We start from the raw sequence: 24,995 nt of genomic DNA, 5'->3' as shown, positions 1-24,995 counted from the left end.
CAAGTTCCCCTTTGAGACCTGTCATGCTGCTGTCTGTCTGGCACCACCTCCCGCTGCTTTTGCCTCCTTCCAGTCCAGCCTGGCATACAGACTGTGGCTGTGCCTATTGGGGTGTCACCTGAGAGGGGAGCACCCCCTGCGAGCACCTCCCGATGCCACTGTGAGTTGGATCCTGGCCCAGTGCTTGCGGCTGTGCCCCACCTCCAGGCTCTCCCTGATGGGACTGTACCACCTTGCATGGCCACCTTTATTTGGGACTAATGGACACTGTGGACACTATCTGGGGTGAACAGCTGCCACTGAGCCCTTAGAAACTCTTTATTTCCCTGTTCTCCTGTTTGTTAATGAAACCTCATTGCTGTTCCCTGAGCCTGAGTGGTTGCAATTGAGCACATGGGTGAGAACCACAGACAGTGCCCTGTCCTCTACCTCAGCTCTGTCCTTTTGAGAAGGTGCCAGGGAGGAAGGGCCCATACCTAGGACAGGAACCTGCACACACACAGGCTGCACACACACGCTACATGACTCATGATCTGTTTTCTTTGAACTAAAGCTCTTGTTTCAAACTGAGATCCTGCCCTGCTGATGACCCAAAGAGTGCCAGACACTGACGCCCCCTGATGTACCAGGGGCAGGATACCCAGGAGGCTAACGGCAAGTTCTGGGGCTGAACAGGACCGACACCAGGAGTGTCAGCTGTGATGGGCTGTTCTGGTGGGCTGTTTGCTCGGAACATAAAGGTTTGTCAGTGCAGAGAGCACCCAGAGACACACAGGAGAGAGGCATGTGGAGAAGGCCCCTTGCTTCTTGGCTTTGGACTTGAACCAAGAACTTAGAGATGTGGAAGGAAACACCAGGAAGAGACACTGTGATGGCCTGAGATGGACCCCCTGCCAGGGAGCTGCCCACATGGTGCAGCAGACCTCTCCCTACTTGCCCGCTGCTCCCCTCAGCAGTGTGTTTCAGTAGATCCGCCTGTTATGTTTCCCACTCTGTCTCTGGTGAATCCTCTCACCAGCCTCCCCATCACCTCTGGCCTATACCCCAGCTCTTCTATGCATAAATAAATCGTAAAAAAAAAAAAAAAGTTTGCATAAATCCAGTAAAGTTCCTTTTCCCCTTCTCTTTAATAGACAATTGGAAATACGGATATTTTACCAAGGCTTTGTCTGGAATGTTGTGTTTTCAGAAACCAGACTCTTCTCAGAGGCTGCGAGACAACAGTAAACTGGCACCTATTTAACGGGTACAAGGGTCTGTCATGAGGGTAAAGAAGGCAACCCCTTGGCAGGTCCAGAAACCCCAAATGTCATGGGAGCCTCAAGAGGAATTTTCCCAATGATACAGGTACCGCAGGCCAATTCTGGTGGTGAGAATTGGGCGTGGTCCTGAGCCCTGGCTCCCGGCTGTTAGGAGCTCTCAGTCTGAGGGTTCCTGTATGAAGGTCTGACAAAGCAAGATTAAAAAGTCTGCATAATAATTTCTGTCCCTGATGAATTCATGCAAACTGACTGTGGCGGCGTTGTGTCTGGATGAGGCCGGGGGCTGATAACCAGTACTGGAGGCTGAACGTAATGGATACCAGGAGCACCAGCTGTGACGGGCTGTTCTGATGGCTGTTTGCTGTGACTGTCTGTGTGTGGCTGATTATAAGGAGGCCAGCTGGAGATGAGATGGGGGAACAGGACCTTCAGGGTGCGATGCCCCCCATTTTCTCAGATCAATGGCCTGTAATCTGAGAAGTGAAAGTGTCACAGGGCACCCCCGAAATAAAACGGGTTGCCTGATTGTGAGTCCTCACCCACGCGCTTAAAAGGGACTTATTAATACTCCACTGCAGGCACACACAAAGGTTAATAAAAGGTTTATTTACAAGGGAAGGGTGCTGCAGGGGGCCTTGTTGCCCCAGCCAGATAAGACACTGGCAAGCAGGGAAGCTCAAAGGGCCTCACACCATGGGGCCGAAGTTAAAGGGCCTCACACTGTGGGGCCAAAGATTCCTTGTGCCTCACACTGTGGGGCTGAAGATCTAACATTCCTTCAATTTTTGTTCTTGGTCATAAAAAGAGAAAAATTTCCCAAAAAAGGTACATTAGGCACTATATTATATGCATCAGTATACTGCAAATAAACGGCACGGAAAATTATCTGTTAGAAATTAATTATTAAACAATTTGGCCCACTTGACAATGGGAGACAACTTATTGAACATGCCTGACAAGCATTACAATACAATAATTATTTTAAGTCCTTCTTTTGCCTTCCCTTGAAGTTTCTTGGGAAAGTTTTTAAATGTAGCTATTTGAGTTAGGAGTTTCTAAATAGAAAAAGTTCTGATAGCTGAGCAGCACCTGGTCACCGGCTGAAGGCCATGTGAATAAAATAGTCTCTTGATGCTTAGGCTTTAGCTGATAGGGAAGCACTGGCGGCTATCCACTGTCTTAGGTAATTGTCTAGCTGAAATAATAAGTTTTAGTGTTAAGTCTGGTTTTTTATCTATTAACTTTGAAGGCTACCGTCTAGCTGGGACCTGTAGGAGCCAGTAGTCCATGGGAACATAATACACTAATTGTTTCTGCTTTACACATGATAATGTATTTTTGTTGATTACTAATAATAAATAAATAGAGACCTGCTGAGTCTCTCGGCCATCTCATCCTTTCAGGAACCCCTGACACGACATTTTGCCGGAGGCTGGTCCCCAGCAGAAGGGGAAATGAGGAAATGTACAACTCAGGAGAAAAGAGGGAGATAAAGTCTTAAATGCGTCCTCCCCATCTCCGCTGACCTGGAATCCCAATGGCACACTGAGACCTGGCGGTGAGCCAAGACCCATGAAGACAAGGGACCTGTAGGGTAAAGAAAATGTCAGGCTTTTCTGCCCTTCCGCCATCAGGATAGATGATGGATCCTTGTCCTGAATGCATGCCTGATGGCGGGCACCTGGAGTAGGGTGTGGGCATAGGTAGATGGGATTCAGCTGAGCTAAGACTGTGCTTTTAAGGGCGGCGTCACGGGGGGACGCTAGCAGCCCCAGCCAGCAGCAGCAGAACCTGAAGGAGAAGCTGAAGCAGAAGCAGAGAACGCCAGAGAGCCCAGATAGAGTGAAGACTTGCTGGGGGCTGGGAGGCCTGCCAGCCTCCCAGCCCCCCAGCCAGCACCCCTGCCTGCCATATGCCTGGTGAACCCCAAATAAAAAACCTGCAAAACTACTGAGGACTCTGACTCCTCCTTTACCCGGTCTGCATGGGATCAGAAAACCTGCACTGTGGTCCAGTCCTGACTTTACAGGACCCTACCCCACCTCCGGCCCACGTGTCTGGTTTTATACCAAACCTGGCTGCTTAACTCCACCCTCAGGTCCCAGCAACCCTCCCTTGGGTGATGGTGGGATTTGTAGTTCCCAGTGTCTTCATGACTTTGACTGGAGTGGGGGTGGAGTCCACAAAGCCTGTATGGAATTAGCTCAGGACATCCTTTCCCCCTAACAATTCCCCCCTTTCACTTTTTGCCACCATTTCCATGGTGATGAAGATCAAATATATGGATGCTGGGATACAGTCTCAGATGAAAATTGTTCAGGGTTCCAGTGTGAAAGAAAACCAGTCTTTCCAGGTATTGTCCGTTGTGGAAAGCAAAAGTCCTCCATTCCTGGAAAAAACAGTTCATCAGTGCAAGCCAAAAAAAAAAAAAAAAAAAAAAAAATCTGGAGGCATTAGCCAAAACAAGACAGCAAATATGTCAAAATCACAAGAAAAAAATCTTAAAATTGGTTCAACTTATGTAAAAACCATGTTCTCTCAACCTTGAGCCCAAATTCTTTCGACAGCATAGCAAAAGTTTGCAAACTAAATCTACTTGTAAGCCATATTACCTATTTTTGCATAAAATCATAGGGCAGAATAACTAAACAGCAATTTTAGCTGGCTTTTGGAATACTCCATATAGGATCAGAGTGAACTCTTGACATTTGGTCCATGTAGCCTTCAGGAACAAAGTGGGTCTCATCAGACTCCACCTGGGCTTTCCTCTTCTTGAGGGTACCAGGACTTTTTCATTTGCCAGGTTGTCCAGTCCTGCCAATGGAGGCAGCTTCCTCACCTTCTTTGGAGGTCTCTGGAACACTACGAACAAAGCAACAGGTTCTCCTCTTCTTGGTTCAGCTCTGCTTCAACTTCCTGGAAGCCACACAATGAAACTCATGTCCAATTTTTTTAGTTTAAGCAGACAAAATCCCTACAGAAGTTATGCAAAAACAGTCTCTGAGATAAGTAGTAAAAAAAATTACTACCACTATTTTTATGCTGTGTATGAAGGGGAAAGAAAATGTGAACACAAGTTAGCTCTGCTGAAAAAAGAAAAAATCAACATCGCTGCACGTCCTGGTCAGTCGAAACAAGAAAATTTTTGTGGATTCAGAACGAAAGGCAAAAAAAAATTTACCAGTATTATGTCAAAACTTAGTAAAACTCAGGTGAATCTCCAGATCTATTCAGTCCTTTGTAGGAAATTTTTACACTCAACAATTCCATCAATAGGAATCCGTTGAGGCCTTTTACCCCTATTTTCTCCAGAAACAATTTCTGTCGATAAAAAAAACAATTGAAGTATACAATATCACAAGGCGACAATCACCATTGACAATTTACATACATAAATTGTATGTTTTCCCTACTAGGTAAGCCAAATAGGACAAATTCATCTAATATTCTTCCCAGGAGGAAAGGGAGGAAATGTGGAGTGTCTCAGGAGCTCTACTGAGGTTCCACAAAATTTCCTTGCATCGGCCAAATGACAGGCTACCAAATTTGTGCTTGAATTTAGATTTCTGGGAAGCTTTGCCATAAATATCAGAAAACAGCAGAAACAACAATATTCAATCTCTATGAAGGCACCGGCTTAGTTAAATAGTACAATGTTGACAATCAAACCATAACCTTTAGCTTTTCCTCATAACTGGAGACTTTTTTTTTTTTTCAATGTCTATAGGCACTATGCATACCAATTTGTTAACCACTAGAGGCCAAGACAAGGACACAAGGAAAGGACATACAGACATACAACATATAGACACAAAGAGCTCTTTAGTAACAGTTTATCACGCGTTGGGTATCTTATACAACTGCAGTTTCACTCATAGGCCAAAGTAACAAAAGCAAGCAGAAAATAAACCTTGAAGTTAAAAAAAAAAAAAAGCAAAAAGTTAAAAGGCAATACCAAAATCAAGATTGAAAGCCTTTCTGAGTAAAAAAAAAAAAAAAAAAAAAAAAAATACTGCCAGCATATGCGTGATTCTAGATGTTATTTCACATCTCCGAAACTTTGAAAGGAAGATTGGTGTGAGCATGTTAGTAATCTTAGGGTTTCTTCAGAAAAGTGAATCCGGGCCTCCCCTGGTGGCACAGCGGTTGAGCGCTGGACTGTGGGGCTGCCCGCAGCCTCTGTAGCACTGGTTCAATGCCCGGCCACTGGCGAGGGTCCCACATGGCACGACAGACCTCTCCTGCCGCACCCACTGCTCCCCTCAGCAGTGTATTTCGTCAGTCTGTCTGAACCATTCCCCGCTCTGGGTCTGGTGAATTCTCTCACCCTCCGGCGCTTCTGACTGTACCCAGTGCTTGTATAAATAAATAAAGAAATCTTAAAAATAAAATCCAGAAAAGTGAATCTTTGGGCATCCTGCAACAATAACTAGAAAAGAAGTCAGTAACATTCAAGTTTTTGTCTTTTTCTTAAATAAACATCTCAAGCCCTCAATGGGTTCACAAGACCAGTGGGACTTTGTCTCTGGTCAGTTCCTTCTGGTGCTTGCTTAACTCTGGAATAATGTACCCAGGGTTTTATGCCTGCAAGTTTCAAAGAAGTATGTATGCTTAGCAAAACGTCATGTGGACCAGTGCATTTTTCTGACAGCTGGTTTTTGGCATCCCCACTCTGCCAACTCTTGAGTAAGACCTGCTCTCCAGGTCGGAAGGGATACAATGGTTGATCAGGAGGCATAGAGATCCTTGAGGTTGCAAAGTTGTGCCAGAACCTCCTGGATATGTTTCGCATATTGTATGATGCGGCAATCTTGTGCTATTTCTGGACCGTGGTTTGTTCTGTTGTTTACTCTATTGGTCTTTGTTGTTGTTCTATTGTATTCTTCAATTTAGTGGTTAGTTTGTAAATGGTTTATTGTTATCATATTTTTACATTTTTATCTCATTTGTAATTTTTTTGATTGTGTATTTTCATTTATTTGTAGTGTAGTTAGTATTGCTAGTAAGGCTAGTGAAGTTAGTATTGCTGGTTGAGTTATGTTAACATTGTTAGTATTTAGTGAGGTTTAGTGAATACTTTTTGAGTACTGTTAATACTAGTACATTTGTTAATATCATAGGAGAGTCAGTTGTCAGCGGAGGTAGTGCAAGGGCTGTGAGCACAGTCAGGGCTGCTTAGTGTACTCTGCATAGTCCAAGTGCATAGGCGCTATGTGCAATCGCCTCACTCCCCAGGGACATAAAGCAAAAAGCTACCAGGCACTGCAGGCGTTGGGGTGGGGCACCCACACCAAGGTTATGCTGGCGCTGCACGCGCTCACGGGCACGAAGGTGCTCATCAGGGGCATCCGGAAGTCCGAGCTGCCTGACCTCCAGCTCCTGGCCCACGAGATGGGGTGCATGAAGGCTCTTTATCATCCAAACTTCGTGGAGCTTTTCCAGGTGGTGGACACTGGGCCGAAGCTACAGCTCGTCATGGAGTACGTGCAGGGGGAAGACCTGCAGGACTACCTGAGCAGGCGTGGATGCCTGGAGGAGAGCGAGGCTGCCAGCTTTTTCAGCAGATCCTCGTGGCCCTCAGATACTGCCATGCCAAAGGCATTGCACACCGGGATGTGAGGCCCTGAGAAAGTTGTGCTGACCCGAGAAGGAAAAGTCAAGCTGGCAGACTCGGGCTCAGTGTCCAAGGCTTCCCCCAGGCACTGAGCACGTGCTGCTGTTGCCCAGAACACAGGGCCCCCGAGGTCTACCTTGGCCAGTGGTACAACGGCCCCAAGGTGGACGTGTGGAGCCTGGGCATCATGCCCTACCAAATGGTGACCGGCACACTGCCCTTCAGGGGGCCCAGCCTCAGGGCGATCAGGAAGCACGTCCTGGGCGGGAACGTCCACCCGACCTCCTACCTCACGGTCCAGGGCTGGGACCTGCTGGCCAAAATGCTGGCACGGGACCCCTGGAGGCGCTGACCCCTGGAGAGCATCCAGCAGCATGCCTGGGTAGCAGAAATGAGCAAGGGACTCCTGCCATTCAGTGAGCCATCGCTCTGCCCCCAGGACCCGGCTATAACCAAAGCTATGGAGCGCCTGGGCTACCAGAGGCAGGAAATTCGGGAGGCCATTGACGCTAACAAGTAGGACAAGGTCATGGCCACCTACCTGATCCTCCCTCCAGGAAGCAGGTGGGGGAGGAGGACCACGAGGAAGAGGGGGAGGAGCGGCTGAGGCATGTCACCTTCCAGGTGCTGAAGCGCGTCATCTTCCAGGAGCCTGGTGACCCCGATTCCAAGGACTGCCCCCCCACCCCTCCCCCCAAAACCTGAGTTTTCAGGGAATACCCCAAGCCAGTTATCCTGCGAAAGAGCGGATGCCCACACCACCCCTACCCCCACCCCTCTACCCCCACCCCCCGCAGCCTGAGGTTTTGGGGAATACCCGAAGGCCAGGTATCCTGCGAAAGCAGGAAGTCCAAAAGAGGGGAAAGGAAGCCACCCCGGGCAACAGGGTCATCTCCGCAGGAGTCCCTGAGCTGGAGGATGCCCAGAAGCACACCACCGCTGCAGGTCCAAGCCCCCTGCTAGAGGACACCCCAAAGGGGAGACCCTCTGCGCTAGGCCCGGTGCTGGAGGACTCCTGGGGGTACACCAGCACCTCTGTGGCCGGACCCCAGCAGGAGGACACTGGGGAGCACAGCAGCACCTCAGTGTCAGTCCTCCAGCTGGAGGACGTTAGGGAGCATGGCAGCACCACTGAGACAGGCTCCCAGCTGGAGAGGGACCAGGAAAGCAGGGCCAACACAATCAGTCCAGCTCCCCAGCCCTCCAGCACCACCCTAAGACGTCCCCCAATATGTGACTGGCCTTCCAGTGCAGTGGCCCCTTCAGCAATCATCAGGGCCAGAGACAGGGTATTAGAAATTATCCTGGAATTTTGTTGCTGCTGTGCAGCATTGGAACTGGAGAGCAACAAAGATTAAAAGTAGAGCCATACCCAGCAGAAGACACCCACCCCCAAAGCACAACCACTCAGTGGCCATGGGAACAGGAGTACACCAGGGAAGGTTGAGGCTCTGGATAGGCTCAGGGTCTGGACCCAGTCAAGGGCCCAGGAGCAGCATGAGACTCACAGGACTACAGCACAGAAATCTGGGCAGCACAGATGTCCCTGGAGCACAGATGTCCCTGGAGCAGAGCCGGTGAAGGGCCAGGCGGGCAATGAAACTGGTGAAGCACCTGGAGGGGAGCAGAGTGGGTGAGGGGTGGGGTGTGGAAGGGTTGTGGAGAGCTGAGCAGGTACAGGACCAGGAGAGGGGTGTGGGGCTGTGTGGGCAGAGACTCCAGAGGCCCCAGGGCCAGAGGCGGGAAACCCTGGACCTCTCTCCCCCATCTTAGGTTCTGCCCCCTTGGTGGGAGAGACCTGCTGCTCACCCCTGGGCACATGGATGGTGCAGAGAATGCAGGAGCTCTTGCAAAGGCTTGGCCCCAGGTGGTAAAACGTGCAGATTGCAAGGAGCAGATAGAGAGGTTCTATAGCTCCCCTTTAGAATGACTCGGGGACCAGTATATTAGAATCCAAACGGGACTCTCCAAGGTGAGCAGAGTTTATTCACAGAGCAGGCCTACTCCACCACGACCTGCTCAGCTGCAAAATCCACACATCTTCCTGCTTCACGAAGCCTAGGCTATGATCAATCTCAGTCCCACAGCAAGCACACCTAGGTGTCCAGTGTCCCCTGGGCCGAAGCTGCAGCTCGTCATGGAGTACGTGCAGGAGGGATTTTCAGCTTGGGATTCTTACAGTGTCAGTCCAGCTGGAATTTCTCCTTTTAAAAATCCTCTCCAGACGGCCACCCAAACCTCCACCTTCCCGGATTCAAACCCTGCAGGGTGACCTTAAGATTATGTAAAGCAGGATGGGTAAAATGAAATGGCATTAGAAAGAAAGAGAGCAAAAGTGTTGAAGGTCTAAGAGAGAGATTTTGGTGAGAAATCGTGTGTACTCAGGTGCCTCCCCCTCCTCCAACACATTCATGGGCTTGCTCATCTGACCAGCAAAGCCCCCTCTGACTGATGCTTTGTCAGCCGAAGCTGGGGCCAGGACATCGAAACTTGGACCAGCTCTCCCTTACTGCCATGGATCCTTCCCATAGTAGGCCCAGTGATCATGATCATGCTTTTCTTTGTTTCTGCACCCTGTTTTCTCTGCTTTATCCAGACAAAGCTCTCTGAGATGAGCCTTCGCACTCCCAGACCCGGGAAAGCCATTCCTGTTACTGACAGATGAGTAACAGGGCGTTGCTCTAGGAGTTCTGGGCCAACCTGGGCCAGTCCAGCGACCAGTTGCTTATTTCTCTAAACAAATGGATCCCACTGTAAGAGGATGGCAGCCCTGCCTGCACGCACTTGTGGCAGCTGCTCATCTCTCTAGACAGGCCTTAAAACCCACACTGGGCCAACCTGTACATGTTAGTTCTCCACATCGGCTCCAGGACCTACTTATTCACCAGGCTCTCTTCCCTCCATTACCCTCTTTTCTGTTATATTTCTACTCTCTTTGTCAATGACCCTCTCATCTCCCTCCCCCAATCCTCAACTCTCCATCCTGCTAGGCCTCACAGGTGTTCCACTCCCTAACGCAGATAACACCCTCTTCTTACTATGGTGGACACCATCACCAGTCGGACAATGGACCTGCCTTTATCTCAAAGACTACTCCACAGGTCTCCTCCCTGAGCATCACCTGGGAACTACACATTCCCTCCCGACCGCAATCCTCTGGTAAGGTAGAACGGGTAAATAGTCTTACCAGAGACCACCTAGCCAGACTCTCCACTGAGCCCGCAAATCCTGGGTGGAGCTGCTCCCACTGGCTTTAGTGCACCTCCGAGCCACTCCCCATGGCCCCTTGTTCCTGAGCCCCCTTGAACGGATGTATGGCAGACCTCTTCTTACTAACTATGAACTCCCCGTCCGACCGACACCATTGGCTGGATATTTTCCATACTTCTCTTTGCTCAGACAGCTGCTCTAAGAACACGCAGACCGTTGTCTGCCACAACCTGTGCTTCCATCCCCTGATGCACCTGTCAACCTGCTGTGCCCTGGAGAACAGGCTCTTCTGAAAGCCATCTCTCCAAAACCACTTCCGCCAAAGTGGATGGGTCCACACACGATCATCCTGACTACACCAATGGCTGTCAAGGTCTTGGGCAACACGTCCTGGCATCAGCTGTCCAGGGTCAAATCGGTCCCTGTGGACAAGCAGTATGTATGCGAGTGCTGGGCCCAACTCGGGTACGCATCACTGCGCCCCTGGTCCACATCCCACTCAGCCTATAGAGGAGAGGCCCTCTGATTCTCCTTCCTCTGTTTCTTTTTTTTTTTTTTTAAAGATTTATTTATGCAAGCACTGGGTACAGTCAGAAGCACGGGAGGGTGAGAGAACTCACCAGAGACAAAGCGAAGAGCAGAGCAGGCAGACTTGACGAAGCACACTGCTGAGGGGAGCAGTGGGCAGCAGGAGAGGTCTGCCCGCCATGTGGGACCCTCGCCTTGAGGCCAGGGATTGAACCGGTGCTGTAGAGGCTGCGGGCAGCTTCACAATCCAGCGCTCAACCGTCAGCCGCTGTGCCACCGGGGAGGCCCCTCTCCTTCCTCTGTTTCTAATCCCATCTCTTCAAGCCACTTCCTCTTCTGTCTATGCCCAGCAATTCCAGATCAGCACAGCCTCGGGCAAAGTATTACCACTCATGGGCCTCTTATCCTAATCTCCTCATTTTTTCTTTTTGCCCCATGCTTACTCGTTTCATCCAACACTGGATCCAAGAACTGTCCCATACCACCTTTAACCAACTCCTTCTCCACCCATATCCTCGGGTCCCTGCAAAGACCTTCTCATAACCAGGCCTGAGCCCCCACCCTGGTCTTCGCCCCTGTCCAGCAGGAAGTTGCCAAAGAAAGAACCATTGGCCCTTTTCAACAAAAGGCTGGTTTGAAAGGTCGATGCAGGGGCCAGGAATGAGGAAGCCCACATACAAACAACAAGATGGCCCTGACACCAGTACCCCTGATTCCATCAAACCAAAACTGAAGCCATAAGCAGGAGAAAACAACTCGGCTCCACAAAAAAACAACTTTGTTCCCCCTAAACCTGTTTCCCCCCCGCCAACCCAGTTTTCCTGCCTAACCTCTCCTCACACTATAAAATGACATCTCCCCCCACGACGGGCGTGACTTCAGGGACCCCCATCTTGGGTCCACGAAGCTCGCCCGGGGGTGCAATGAATTTTCCCTTCCTTTGAGAAAGTTTAGCCTGGCTCCCCTTTTCTTTATTGAGCCAAACTGTTACAGGGCAACCCTGGTATAAAAAGGGTTGTCTGACTGTTTCCCAATTCTGGTGGAGTGTTTTGGATTCTGGTGGAGCTGCCAGGACAGGGCCAGTTCTGAAATGGGCAGAGTTGGGGGTCCTGGAGGGCAGCATCCTGGTGGTGAGATGCTCTGTGAGGAGTCAGAGAAGCAGGGCTCAGAGAAGAGGAGACTGTGGAGCCTGCCCTGGGTGTGAGGTTTCCAGCTTTTCTCCCCAGGACCCCTCTCTCCAGCCTCTGGATAACAAAACAGGAAAGTAGATCATTTTTTCCTTTTACAACCTATTTAGTACTGAGGACATTAAAAAAATATATAACATTTAAAGAATACTGTTAAATTTACAGAAAAGTTGCAAAGATAGTACAGTTCTTATTCATCCCACACCATTTCCACTTTGTTAACATCTTACATGAATACAGTTGTATTTTTTTTTTTACAGCTAATGAAGCAATGTTGACACAATTACCAAACTCCGTGCTTAATTTCATTAGTTTTTCCTAATGTACATTTTATGTTCCATAATCCAAATTGCCTCATTCAGTTACAGCCAGTTCTCTTTGATGTGCCCCTGGCTGACTGTTTCTCTGACTTTTCTTGTTTTTATAACATTGACATTGTGAGGAGTGATATTTTGGAGAGGTGTTGGGTTCACAGTTGGGGTTCTTGGGTCACGTCTGAGAAAAGTTTCACCAGATTCCCCCTTTCACATACACAGTGAGTTTCCCCACAAGACAGAGACTTTTTGTCTCTGCCAAAGAGAAGTTTTATTATTTCTTTTTTTAAAAAAAGGGAAAGAGTCAGAACCCTGCTACCCTCCTCCACCCACTGAGTAGGCACTCTCTGACCAACAGAAAGGAGGAAAAAAAAAAAAAAACCAGCAAGAACAAACTACAGATCAAGTGGGACACTGAGTAGAGAGGAACTATTTCAGGCACCGCACCCCACAAATGGGAACTGTGGAGAATGTTGAATAAATCACCACAGAGGTGATCGAGCGGCTCTGGGCGCCATCAGAGGAAGACAAGGACTCGATGGAGACCTACAAATAGCCTAAGGCCAGCCGAGAACCACTGGGAAAAAGCAAAGGTCAGCAAGGACAGGTCTCTGGTGCTACCTCATGACCAGAACAAAGTCACCAACTAACTGATTCCCTGTTGGAACTAAGTAAATACAGAGGGAGGGAACTGTAAGGGGCAGTGCCCAGCAACACAGCATCAACACTCTGGTGGAGTTTTGGCCTACCAGTGCTAGTCTCAGTCTGGTAAACAGTTTCCAACACCCCTAAAGGAGCACTCCAAAGAGATGCTCGCCAACACCAGTGGCACAACGTCCCAATGCATAGAACTAAATAGAAAGCAAACAATAGGGAGAAGAAAACATATAAATAACCAAGCAAGCCTGCAGGAGGACACACCACAAAAAGAAATACAGTCACCAGCGCTCAATAATGACATGGAAGAACTTCTTGGCCTATCAGATAGAGAATTAATGCTCATCATGATCAAAAAAAACAAAGAAAACAAAAAGGAAAAAATGATTTGAGACAAATAATCACTGAAGAATGAAATTGAGACCTTAAGAAAGGAAAGAAAAGAAACACAGGAGATTAAAAGATTACTAGAAGAGATAAAGAACTCTGGGAAAAGCAATGAAAACAGAATTGATGAAATGGAAAAATGGATCAGTACTATCGCAGGTATAGAAATAAAAAGAATCAAAAGAAAAGAGATAGAAGAGCAAATAAAGAAGTATGAAGATACTCTTAGACATTTATCAGACTCCATGAAGAGAGGAAACATAAGAGTTATAAGCATTCCAGAAGGTGAGGAGACAAAGGAACTGAGAAATTATTCCAGGAGACAATTGAAGAAAACTTCCCAAGTATGAAAAAGGAGATGAACATAGACATACAAGAAGCGAGAAGAACTCCCAATTACCACAATGAAAAGAAAACTAGAGCAAGACACCAAATAGTAAAGCTTGCAAGAGTCCAAGACAAGGAAAAAATAATAAAACTGGCAAGGGGAAGAAAAAGATAACTTAAAAGGGAAAACCAATCAGGTTAACTTCAGACTTCCCCAAAGAAATATTACGGGCAAGAAGAGAATAGAGTAACATATTCAGCAAACTTCAGCACAGCAAATGCCAACCAAGAATACTTTACCCAGCAAAGCTCTCCCTCCTCTACAAAGAAAAAATATGGGCCTTCTCAGACAAACAGAAACTCCAGAAATTCATTACAATTAAACCCCCACTCCAAAAAAATTCTACAAGTCCTAAAGCCAAAATCAACAGAGGAATGAACAAGAAGAACAGAACAAACCAAGGAATAAAATCACAAAAAAGACAAACAAAATGGCAAATACAGATGCCAACATATCAATATTAACTCTAAATGTAAATGGATTAAACTCATCAATAAAAAGACAGAGTAGCAGGCTGGATTAAAAAAAAAAAATCCAACCTTCTGCTGTCTCCAGGAAACACATTTAACCACAAAAGATAAACATAGACTGAAAGTAAAAGGTTGGAAAAAAATCCTACAAGCAAATGGACCAAAAAAGAAGGCAGGAACAGCCATACTTATATCAGTTGAAATAGACTTCAAATTAAAAAAGGTAAAAAGATACATAGACGGACACTACATCATGATCAAGGGGATAATACATCAGGAAGATATAACACTCATCAACATGTACTCACCAAATGAAGGAGCACCAAAATATATTAGACAATTATTACCAGTTCTGAAAACAGACATGAAAGAAAATACATATATAGTGAGATACTTCAACACCCCACTCTCACCAATGGACAGATCAATGAGACAAAAACAAAGACTGTAACCCTAAATAAAGACATAGAACTCATGGACTTGTCAGACACTTATAGGACACCACACCCAAAGAAATCTCAGTACACAATTTTCTCAAGTGTGCATGGAACATTCTCCAGAATTGATCACATACTGGGCCACAAGACAAACATCTACAGATATACAAAGATCAAAATCATTCCAACTATCTTCTCTGATCATAAAGGCATCAAGCTAGAAATAAATCATGAAAAGAAAACAAGGAACACTCCCACTTCATGGAGATTGAAATCCATATTATTGGAAGACCACAAGACTAATGAGGGGATCAAAGAAGAAATTAAAAAATACTTTGAGTTGAACGATAAGGAGGACATCACTTTTCAGATTGTATGGGATGAAGCAAAAGCAGTAATAAGAGGAAAATATATAGCAATCCAGGCTCACATCAAGAAACAAGAAAGAATTCGAAGAAACAACCTAATCTCACATCTTAAAGAGCTAGAAAAAGAACAACAAAAAAACCCCTAAAGCCAGTAGAAGAAAGGAAATAATAAAAATCAAAGCAGAAATAAACAAATTGGAAATTTAAAAAAAAGTATCCAAAAGATCAATGAAACCTAAAGTTGGTTCTTTGAAAAAATAAACAAAATAGACAAACCTCTAGCCAGGCTCACAAAGAAAAAATGGGAGAAACACATATAAATATGATTATAAATGAAAGAGGAGAAATCTCAACAGACTCAGTAGAAATCAAAAGAATAATCAGAGATTACAGTGAACACTTACATGCAAACAAATTCAACAACCTAGAAGAGATGGACAAATTCCTTGAATGATATAATCATCCAAAGCTGGACAAAGAAGAAATAGAACAACTAAACAGACCAATTACAAGCAGTGAAATTGAGGCAGTGATCAAAGCACTCCCCCAAAACAAAAGCCCAGGCCCAGACGGTTTCACAAATGAATTCCACCAAAAAATAAGCAGTGAATTTGTACCTATCTTACACAAACTCTTTCAAGAAATTGAAAAAGAAGGAATACTACCAAACACGTTCTGCAAAGCCAACATTACAATAATACCAAAACCAAACAAAGACAGCACAAAAAAAGAAAATCCTTGCCAACAGAATCCAACAATGCATCAAAGAAATAATTCCCCATAATCAAGTGGGATTCATCCCAGGGACACAAGGATGGTTCAACATATGAAAATTGGTAAGTGTAATCCAACACATCAAGAAAAAGAAAAAGAAAACCCATATGATCATATCAATAGATGCTGAGAAAGCATTTGACAAAGTCCAACATCCATTTATGATGAAGGCCCTTGAAATTCTCGGGATACAAGGAACATACCTTAACATGATAAAAGCCATATACAACAAACCCACTGTCAATATTATTCACGATGGTGAAAAGCTGAAGGCCTTTCCTTTAAGATCAGAAACAAGACAAGGATGTCCTCTCTCACCACTGCTCTTCAATATAATACTGGAGGTCCTAGCCAGGGCAATAAGACAAGAGAAAGACATACAAGGAATCCAAATAGGGAAAGAAGAAGTAAAACTATCACTATTTGCAGACAATATGATACCATACATAGAGAACCCTAAAAACTCCACAGAAAAACTACTCAAAATAATCAACCAGTTCAGTAAAGTAGCAGGATACAAAATCAACACTGAAGCATCAGTAGCCTTCCTATATACAATCAACCTGAAGGAGAAATCAAGAACACCATCCCTTTTATAATTGAAACAAAAAAAAATCAAATACTTGGGAATAAACCTAACAAAAGAGGTGAAAGACCTATACAAAGAAAATTATAAAACACTGTTAAAAGAAATTGAAGAAGACACAAAGAAATGGAAAGACAATCTCTGCTCATGGATTGGAAGAATTAGCATTATTAAAATGGCCATCCTCCCAAAAGCAATATAAAGATCCCATGCTATTCCAACAAAAATCTCAATGATATTCTTCAAAGAAGTAGAATAAATACTGATGAAATTTATATGGAACCACAAAAAACCTCAAATAGCCAAAGCCCTACTGATGAAAACAAAGGAGAAAGGAGGTATCACACTTCCAAACTTCAAGCTATACTACAAAGCCATAATAATTAAAACAGTTTGGTACTGGAACAAAAACAGACACACAGACCAATGGAACCAAATAGAGAGCCCAGAAATAAAGCCACACTTTTATGGACAACTCATCTTTGACAAAGGAGCAAAGAATATGCAATGGAACAGGGACAGTGCTGGGAAAACTGGACTTCCACATGTAAAAAAATGAAACTAGACCACTACCTCTCACTCTGCACAAAAATCAACTCAAAATGGATAAAAGAACTGGACATAAGATCTGAAATCATAAAATATATAGAAGAAAATATAGGTAAAACACTGCAAGACATACGTCTCAGAAATATCTTTAAAGACATCACTCAAAGCAGTGATAGTGAAGACAAAGATAAACACCTGGGATTACATCAAACTGAAAAGCTTCTGTACAGCAAAAGAGACATTAACCAAAATAGGGAGACACCCCAGTGATTGGGATAACATCTTTTCACTCCATTCAACTGATAAGGGACTGATCACAAATTTATACAAAGAACTCACATGGCTCAACAAAAACAAAATAAACAATCCGGTCAAGAAACAGGCAGAAGAACTTAACATTTCTGCAAAGAGTAAATGCAAATGGCCAACAGGCACATGAAAAAACGTTCAACATCCCTTATAATCAGGGAAATGCAAATCAAAACCACATTGAGATACCACCTTACACCAGTAAGAATGGCACATATCAAAAAAACAAGCAACAACATATGTTGGTGAGGATGTGGTGAAAAAGGAACTCTCCTACACTGCTGGTGGAAGTGCAAACTGGTCCAACCACTATGGAAAGCTGTCTGGAGTTTCCTCAGCCTACTAAAAATGGAGCTACCATACAACCCAGAAATTCCACTACCAGGGAATCTACCCAAAGGAAACAAAAACATTGATTCAAAAGAACACCTGTACACTTATGTTTATTGCAGCACCATTTACAATGGGTAAAAACGGAAACAACCCAAATGCCCAAAAACAGATGACTGGATCAAGAAGATGTGGTATATATACACAATGCAATATTATTCAGCAATCAAAAAAAAAGATAAACTCATGCCATTTGCTGCAATGTGGATGGAGCTAGAAGAAATTATGCTCAGTGAAATAAGACAGAAGGAAAAAGAAAAATATCGGATGGTTTTACTTATAACAGGAATATAGGGGAGCCTAATAAGGCATCAGTGTAAAAAAAATAGTAATACAAAAGACAACAAAACAAAAACAGACAATTATAAATCAGAGACATATTGCAGGAGAGAGGAAGGAAGAGGCATCAGAGGGAAGGAGGGAGGTGCACAGGGGACTGTGGTGATGGTGCACAGGTGCCTTGGGGAAGGAAATTCTATGGAGACTCAAACTGAAGGGATGGGGGAAGCAAATATTATTTAAAAAATAAAGTTTAAAAAAAAAAAGGGAAAGAAGAAGGAGCTGCTTGTGCAGACACAGGCAGGCAGGAGGAGCTGCCCCTGGAGAGAGCGGGTGTGTGAGGAGAAGCCTGCAGGCCCCAGGCGGAGCCCTGGGAACAGAGCTGCGTCTTCCGGGGGGAAAAAAAGGGCACTGAGGTAGTGTTCTAGTTGGGAGGGCTCCTTCCTTTCTGCAATTGTCATCTGTCGTTAATTACTTCTATGATGCAACAAGTTTCATTTGGTTCATTTGCAAGGACACGTGATTCTTTGCAATGGCTCCATCCCCACATCCCACCTCTGGTCTGCGCCTCTGGGTCTTTTCCAGAGCAGTTGGTGCTCCCTCGAGCAGCTGCCCTAAGCATCATTCCTTTCTATACCGGGTTTAATTACTATGTTAATCCCTTCTCCCCCCACCTCCACTTTCTGGTCTTGTGACCCCTCCCTCCTCAATTTTCTACTCTTAGCCTCTATCAAGGAGCACTGCTCAGGAATATTGTCCCTCAACTTAGTGTTTTTTGTTTTTTGTTTTTTTTTCTTTGACTGGGACTGTGGCTTGGGAAAGCAGACCACAGAGATGCAGGCCACTGTCCACTCAACACGTCAGTCACGTCAGTCACCACGCAGTCACGCCCCCCTGACTGATCACTGAGGGTGTTAACCTTCAACACCAGGCTAAGGTAGAGTCTCCCAGCTTTCTTCCTGCAAAGCTTTTGTTTCATTTCTTTAGTTACCGTTGTCTTTTGAGATTAGTCACTATGGGCAGCTCATACTTATGGGTGTTCTGTTATAAACATTTACATGCATGCAGGGTTTTATGCAAATAACTTTGAAATTAGGTAACTAGTGGGGCAGTGATCACTGGGCTGTATAATCAGTTTTTTTTTGGCTTTCAAAGAAGCTGTCTAGTATCTTCCACAGTGACCGGCCATTTTGCATTCCTCCGGCAGTGAGAGGGCTCTTGTTGTCCACACCCTGGGCAGCATCTGGTATTGTTCAGGGTTTGCGTTTTCAGCCTCTCTTAGGTGTGATGGCATCACTGTTGTTCTTAATTGTCTTTCCCTGATGCCCTGTGATGCTGAGCATCTGCTCATGTTCTTCCTTGTCATCTGTGTCTCTTCTTGGTGAAACATCTGTTAAGGCCTTTTGTCCACATTTTTACTGAGGTACCATTGATTTACTTCACTTTTTTTAATTGGATTATTTCTGATATTGAGCTTTAAGGGCTATTTTGTAAATTCCAGATATAGTCCTTTATCAGAGCCATGATTTGCAATGTTTTCTCCCACCTTGTGGAGTTCAGAGGGAGTTCAGGAACTCCAATAGTGATAGGAAAACAAACACTATTGTCTAGACAGAAGCATGGATATACTTTTTGGAAAAGAAAAATGACAAATTGTGAACCAGTTTTGAGCAGATACTGCCTGATTGGGGTGCTGGGGGTGAGGGGGAATGAGTTATCTATGTGAATCCTTGAGTGTTATTTAAATGTTCTTGCATGCACTAGAAATAATGTTTTCAAAAATAAATTATGCTAAATTCCTCAACTTATATAACACTTCACAGATCACACCCAAACCATGTGGCAACACCAGAGTGGCATGTGTTTACAGGTGAGGGGCCCGTACGTCATCCCCTCTCAGAGTCCGTGGTTTCCCTTTGGGTTCACTCTGGTGTTGTCCATTCTTGGGGTGTTGGACAAATGTATAATGACCTGTGTCCATCATGAGAACTTCATGCAGAGTATTTTCACTGCCCATAATGTCCTCATGTTCCAAGGAAACAAAAGAAAAAAAAAAAACAACCAATGGAATCACATCAGACTAAAAAACTCCTACGTAGTGAAGGAAACTTTCATTAATATCAAAAGACAGTATCGAGTGGGAGAAAATATTTTTGCATCCTATGTCTAAAAAGGGGTTAATATCAGAGATCTACAAATGAGTCCAAAACAAGAAAACAAAACATCCAATCAAAATGGAGCTAAACAGGCACTTCTCTAAAGAAGACACTCGTGGCCAATACATACATGGATAAATGTTTGTTGTCATGTGCTGTCAGGAAAATGCCAATTAAAAGCACAATACCATTAATAGAAAAGAGTAATATAATTAGTGAGCAATAGAAAGTTAGTGTGCAATTAGTGTGAGAATTAGTGTGAGAAAAAGAAGAGAAAGAATATAGCTAAAATAGTTCCAAAATGAAACACCCAAATTTACCTGGCCCTCATGGGTAATGCCCAGACAAACAGGGTTCACCCAAAGAAGCACTGCTGAGGCCCAAAAGCCTGCCACAGTCTACGGCAGGAGGGGCCAGGCAAGTTTGGAAGGACAAAATCAAAATCCACATCAAGATAAAGGCTGCCATTGTCAGCCTCCCCTCGGATCTCTCACCCACGTCTTTGTCTCTTTCACGTGTCTCTTTCCATGTCCCCCAGGTCCGCAGCACCAGCCCAAAGCTCAGAAGGAAGTATGGTTTCTTCTTCACATGTCCCTCTGCTCCATGTGCCTCCTTCGGTCCCTTTCCCCATGTCGTTGCTTCTACCTCCTCTTTAACTTCCCATTCCTGGTGGGCCCCACCCTTCCTGGGGTGGGGCAGGAAAACTGGAACCTTTTCTATGGATACCACACTGTTACAGTCCTGCCCCTGTGGAGAACAGAATGAAGGTTCCTCAAAATATTCAAAATACACTTCCCACATGGTCAAGCATTCCATTCCTTGGTATTTATCCAAAGGAGGTAAAAACACTAATTCCAAAGAATATGTGCCTGCTGTATTCACTGCAGCACTGTACACAATAACCAACTGTGGAAACAACCCAAGTGTCCAACGACAGTTGAGTGGACAAAGAAGAGGTGGTAGATAGACACAATGGAATACTACTCAGCTGTGAAAAATATAAAGCCTTGAATTTGCAAAACATAAGTAGATGTAGAGGGGATGATGCTAAGTAAAATAAGTTTGAAGGAGAAAGTCAAATACTAGATGATTTCATTCATATGTGGAATAGAAAGAAACAAAGCAGGGACAGATGAAATAAACTAAAACATACTCTAGAAATATGAGTGGAGAATTGACCCTATGGGTGAGGGAGGGTGAGAGCAGGACACAAAGCAGGAAGGGGCCTCATGGACTATGGTGGAGGACTGTGGGTGCCCTTAGGTGGGTGTGATGTGGGAACAAACATTTGAAGAGGGTGACCCTGTGCCTCTGAGCACATACAGTGTGTAAACTGATGTTGCCGCAATAGAAATAATATAGTAATGACGGAAACAAGAAAATTAAAAAAAAAAAAAGTAAATTGTCTCCATCCATCACTGATCTCAGGACTTTGCCTTCGCCTCCTCACTGTCATGCAGGATGAGGGGCTGGTTACCCACAAGGTCAGAGGCAGGAGGTGCAGGGACTCCTGGGGCTGCTCAGACACCGCTGAGTAGAGACACTGCAGAGAGGGCAGCTCTGAGGGGAACCAGAGACAGAGGGTCAGAGCAACCCCCAGTGCAGAGTGAGGGTCTGGTTCCCAAGGAGAGGGGAGTGTGTGTGTCAGGAGAGACAAGGGATACAACATACAGTAGGAAAACAATTACACATCAAGCCCAGCATCAATGAATTCAAATCCCACAAAGAGCAAAAATATCAGGACAACACCTCAATGGCACAAGTTCCATTAAGAAGCGATTTTTGAGCAGGTCTGAGAAAGCAATGGGTATGAAGAAGAGGAAGAAGTTTAGAAATATGTCTTGGTTAGACTGACTGGAAGGAGCTGGGCAGGGCCCCCCTCCAGGCCTCCTGCTAGGATATGGTAGCACCCCCATCCCTGACATCTCCCTCCCCCAGTCCCCAACACTCACTTCAAGCTCATCTCTTTTGAAGTCACTATAAAAAACCCACTGGCCTGAGTCAGGGAGCTCCAGCTGGGCACCTGCTTTGTTTCCTAGGGGGTCACTGCCTCTGTGGCTGCAGCTACTTTCTCTCTAGACCAGAGCTGGAGGGAGTCCCACAGGGGGAGGAGGAGTGTGTGTCCTGCTGGCCTGGCCCAGGGGCAGGATTAGCCCAGGTCACCCCAGTTCCTGAGCTGAGCCTTTCTCCACAGTCCAGGAAGGGAGGGAAGATGGAGCAGGGTCCGCCTCAGCTCCTGGAGGAAGGTGTAATGTTAGAGGAGATGAAATTATTGTTTCTTTCTCATTTTCTCATCATCACAATCCACTGGAAAACATCCAGAGTGAGGGTTGGGTCCTCTTAGTGACGGGCGCCCACTACCTGCCCAGGCAGCCCTTTTATTGTGAAGTCTTATTAAAAATTTCCTCCTGATGTGGCTCTTGTGGTGGAGGGAGACGCGTGGGAAGAGAGGGGAGGTGATGACAGAGGCTGGGCCCCCAAACTTCTACAGAATGACCAATTTCACCTCTGTTCAAACAGAATACGGACTTTTTCACATCATAGCCCTGGAAATGCCTGAAACCTCTGTGTGCATAAGCAGGGCAAATCCCAACACAATACATGGTTGTTTGCAGCATGTTGTTTGGTGTGAAAGTCCTAAGCCGCCATTACCAGAAACAAGAGTCCTCCTGAGCTGCTTTCGGCATAACTGTATTAATTTCTTAACTCAAATGACATATATTGGGGTGACACCCACCAGGCACTGGGGCACAGAGTGAGCCATCCCGGGACTCTGCATGTCTGTAACTCAGGGTCCAGCTGGAGACGGGCCCGGGGAGCACAGAGCGAGGGGCTCCTGACCTGGGAGCTGCTGGGCCTCCTCCCCTAGGAGGTGACAGGTGACCTGAGCCCCAGGAGGATCAGGAGGTAACAAGGAGGTGAGTCACCCCGAGGAGACAGGGTGAGGGTCCTGGGCGTGGGGCGGGGTCAGGGCTGGACACGGGCAGAGTTGGAGCCACTGTAGCAGGTGATGAGGGGCGTGGGTCTCGCCCTGGGCCTGGACTCCAGCCTGTCCCCCCAGCACGTGGGTGGGACCCACACAGGGACTCATCCCACAGCCTCAGTTTCCTCACCTGTGTGTGGTGAGGTTAGGGACATGGTGAGGATGGTGAGCTGATGCCTGTGAGTCTCAGCTCAGGGCCTGGCACATCGTGGGCGCTCAGCCCGTCTGCTCTCCTGGCTGCAGGGAAAGGGGATGGGAGAGAAAGTGGAGGTGAAGACAGGCCCTGTGAGCCCTCCCTGCCTGGTGTGGGGAGAAGAGAAGGCAGGAGAGGGTCCATGTTGAGAAAGGCCTGGGGCGCCGTGGAGAGCACAGGCTGGAGAGGATGAGAGTGTGCGGGGCAGGGAGGAGGCTCCTGCGGCCTAACCAGGACAGGTGTGGTCATCTCCTCCCTTAACATCTTCTCTGCCCTCCGTTTCTTCATCTTCCTCACCCACCTTGCAGAACAGTCCTGACTTCGGGGCCACAACTGGACCCTCCTGGCAGAGGGGACCTGCAGTGTCTTCCTGGAGACAGTGGCCCAGGGAGTATTTTCTGTGGCCACAGCTTCTACCAGGCCTGTCACAGCTGAATCACTCTCAGCCCCACCAAGGGCCACGTGCTGTCCACGCTGCCAGGAGCCACCCCAGAGGGGACAACAGCCCCGTTGGGTCCTGGTCAGTTTGTGCTCTGGCCCCAACTCTGCAGCTCAGGAGAGGGAAACCAGCACAGGTATGGGGTTTTGTGAGCAGCTCGGGGAAAGGTTGATTTTGTATTTCTGAGGACCGGAAGGATGTAGTTTACAGTGATCTAATCACAAAGGTCACTCAGTGCTGCAGAAGGGGAAGGTTCTAGGTCTTACAAGGTGAAGTCTATTACTGTCATTCTGAAATTGTGACAAATCTTTGGTGACTTGCTCCATTATGGATTGATCTGTACTATTCTAGAAAGATAAAGTCCTGAATTTTTTCTCTGCATCTGATATATTTTATTTCCACTTTTTATATTTATTTTCTTATGTCATTGTTAACTTTTAGGCAGTATTTGATTTCTCCCATCAGGTGTAGTGCCCACGGGTCTCCCCCACCTGGCATCTGTGATCCGTCACCACAGCGCGTTGTGCTCCTCCCTCCCCTGTGTGACTCCTACCCCTCCCCTGCTCTGTTGTGTGCATCAGATCTACAGCAGCTTGTGAGGTTTATCTTCTTCCTGACCTTTGTTCATTTCTCCATACTCTCCCTATAAGTCAAACCATCTGACGTTTATCTTTTTCTGACTAGTTTTGATTAACATAATCCTTTCAGCTCCATTTTGTTGCAGCAGTTGATGAGAGTTTATCTTTTTTGATCTCTGAGTAGTATCCCATTGTGTCTGCACCACATCTTCCTGACCTACTCATCTGTGCAAATCAAAACCACAATGAGACACCAACGCACACCTGTGAGAATGACCCATATTAAAAACAAACAAACAAACCGAAACAACACATGCTGGTGAGGATGCTGTGGGAATGGAGCCTCTTCCACGGCTGGTGTGATTGCAAACTGGTCTGACCAGTCAGTTCTAGAAATGATCCCGGGTCTTCCATCTCCCCCATCCTATTTCCTCAGCTTGTCGGGGTGGAGGGTCTGTTCATCAGAGGCCACTCACAGGTGCCAGCAGGAGGGTCTCTCAGCTTGGAGACCCTCTGACCCTCGGAGGGAGTGTGGGGGGTCACCAAATTACTGACCTTTCCTTTCTTTCAGGCGGAAGGGGGTGCAGTTTCCAGTCCCATAGCTGTGTCCTCAAGATGCTCACATGACTTATTACCTTCACGGTACTTGTGATAAAACTGATTGGAGAAGTTATAATACTTATAATGTGATAAGGTGGCACTGTTGAGAGCAGAGTCAGGATTCAAACTCAGTTTTCCTTCATTTGAGGTCATGTTCTTTGCTGCATCATGTTCTCCAGCTTTTCACAGTGATCTGACAAAAACAGCAGAATCTGGGTGAGCTTATTGCCTACTGAAAAAAACTTTCCCTTAATAGGTTCACCCAATGACAGCGTCACTCCACGCAGGTTTCTGCCCCTTCTCCCTCTTTTAAGTGAATCTCTCTCCGCGGTAACCA

This window comes from Talpa europaea (genome assembly GCF_964194135.1).
Source record: "Talpa europaea genome assembly, chromosome: 2".
Classification (NCBI taxonomy): domain Eukaryota; kingdom Metazoa; phylum Chordata; class Mammalia; order Eulipotyphla; family Talpidae; genus Talpa; species Talpa europaea.
This window is presented reverse-complemented; position numbering follows the sequence as displayed.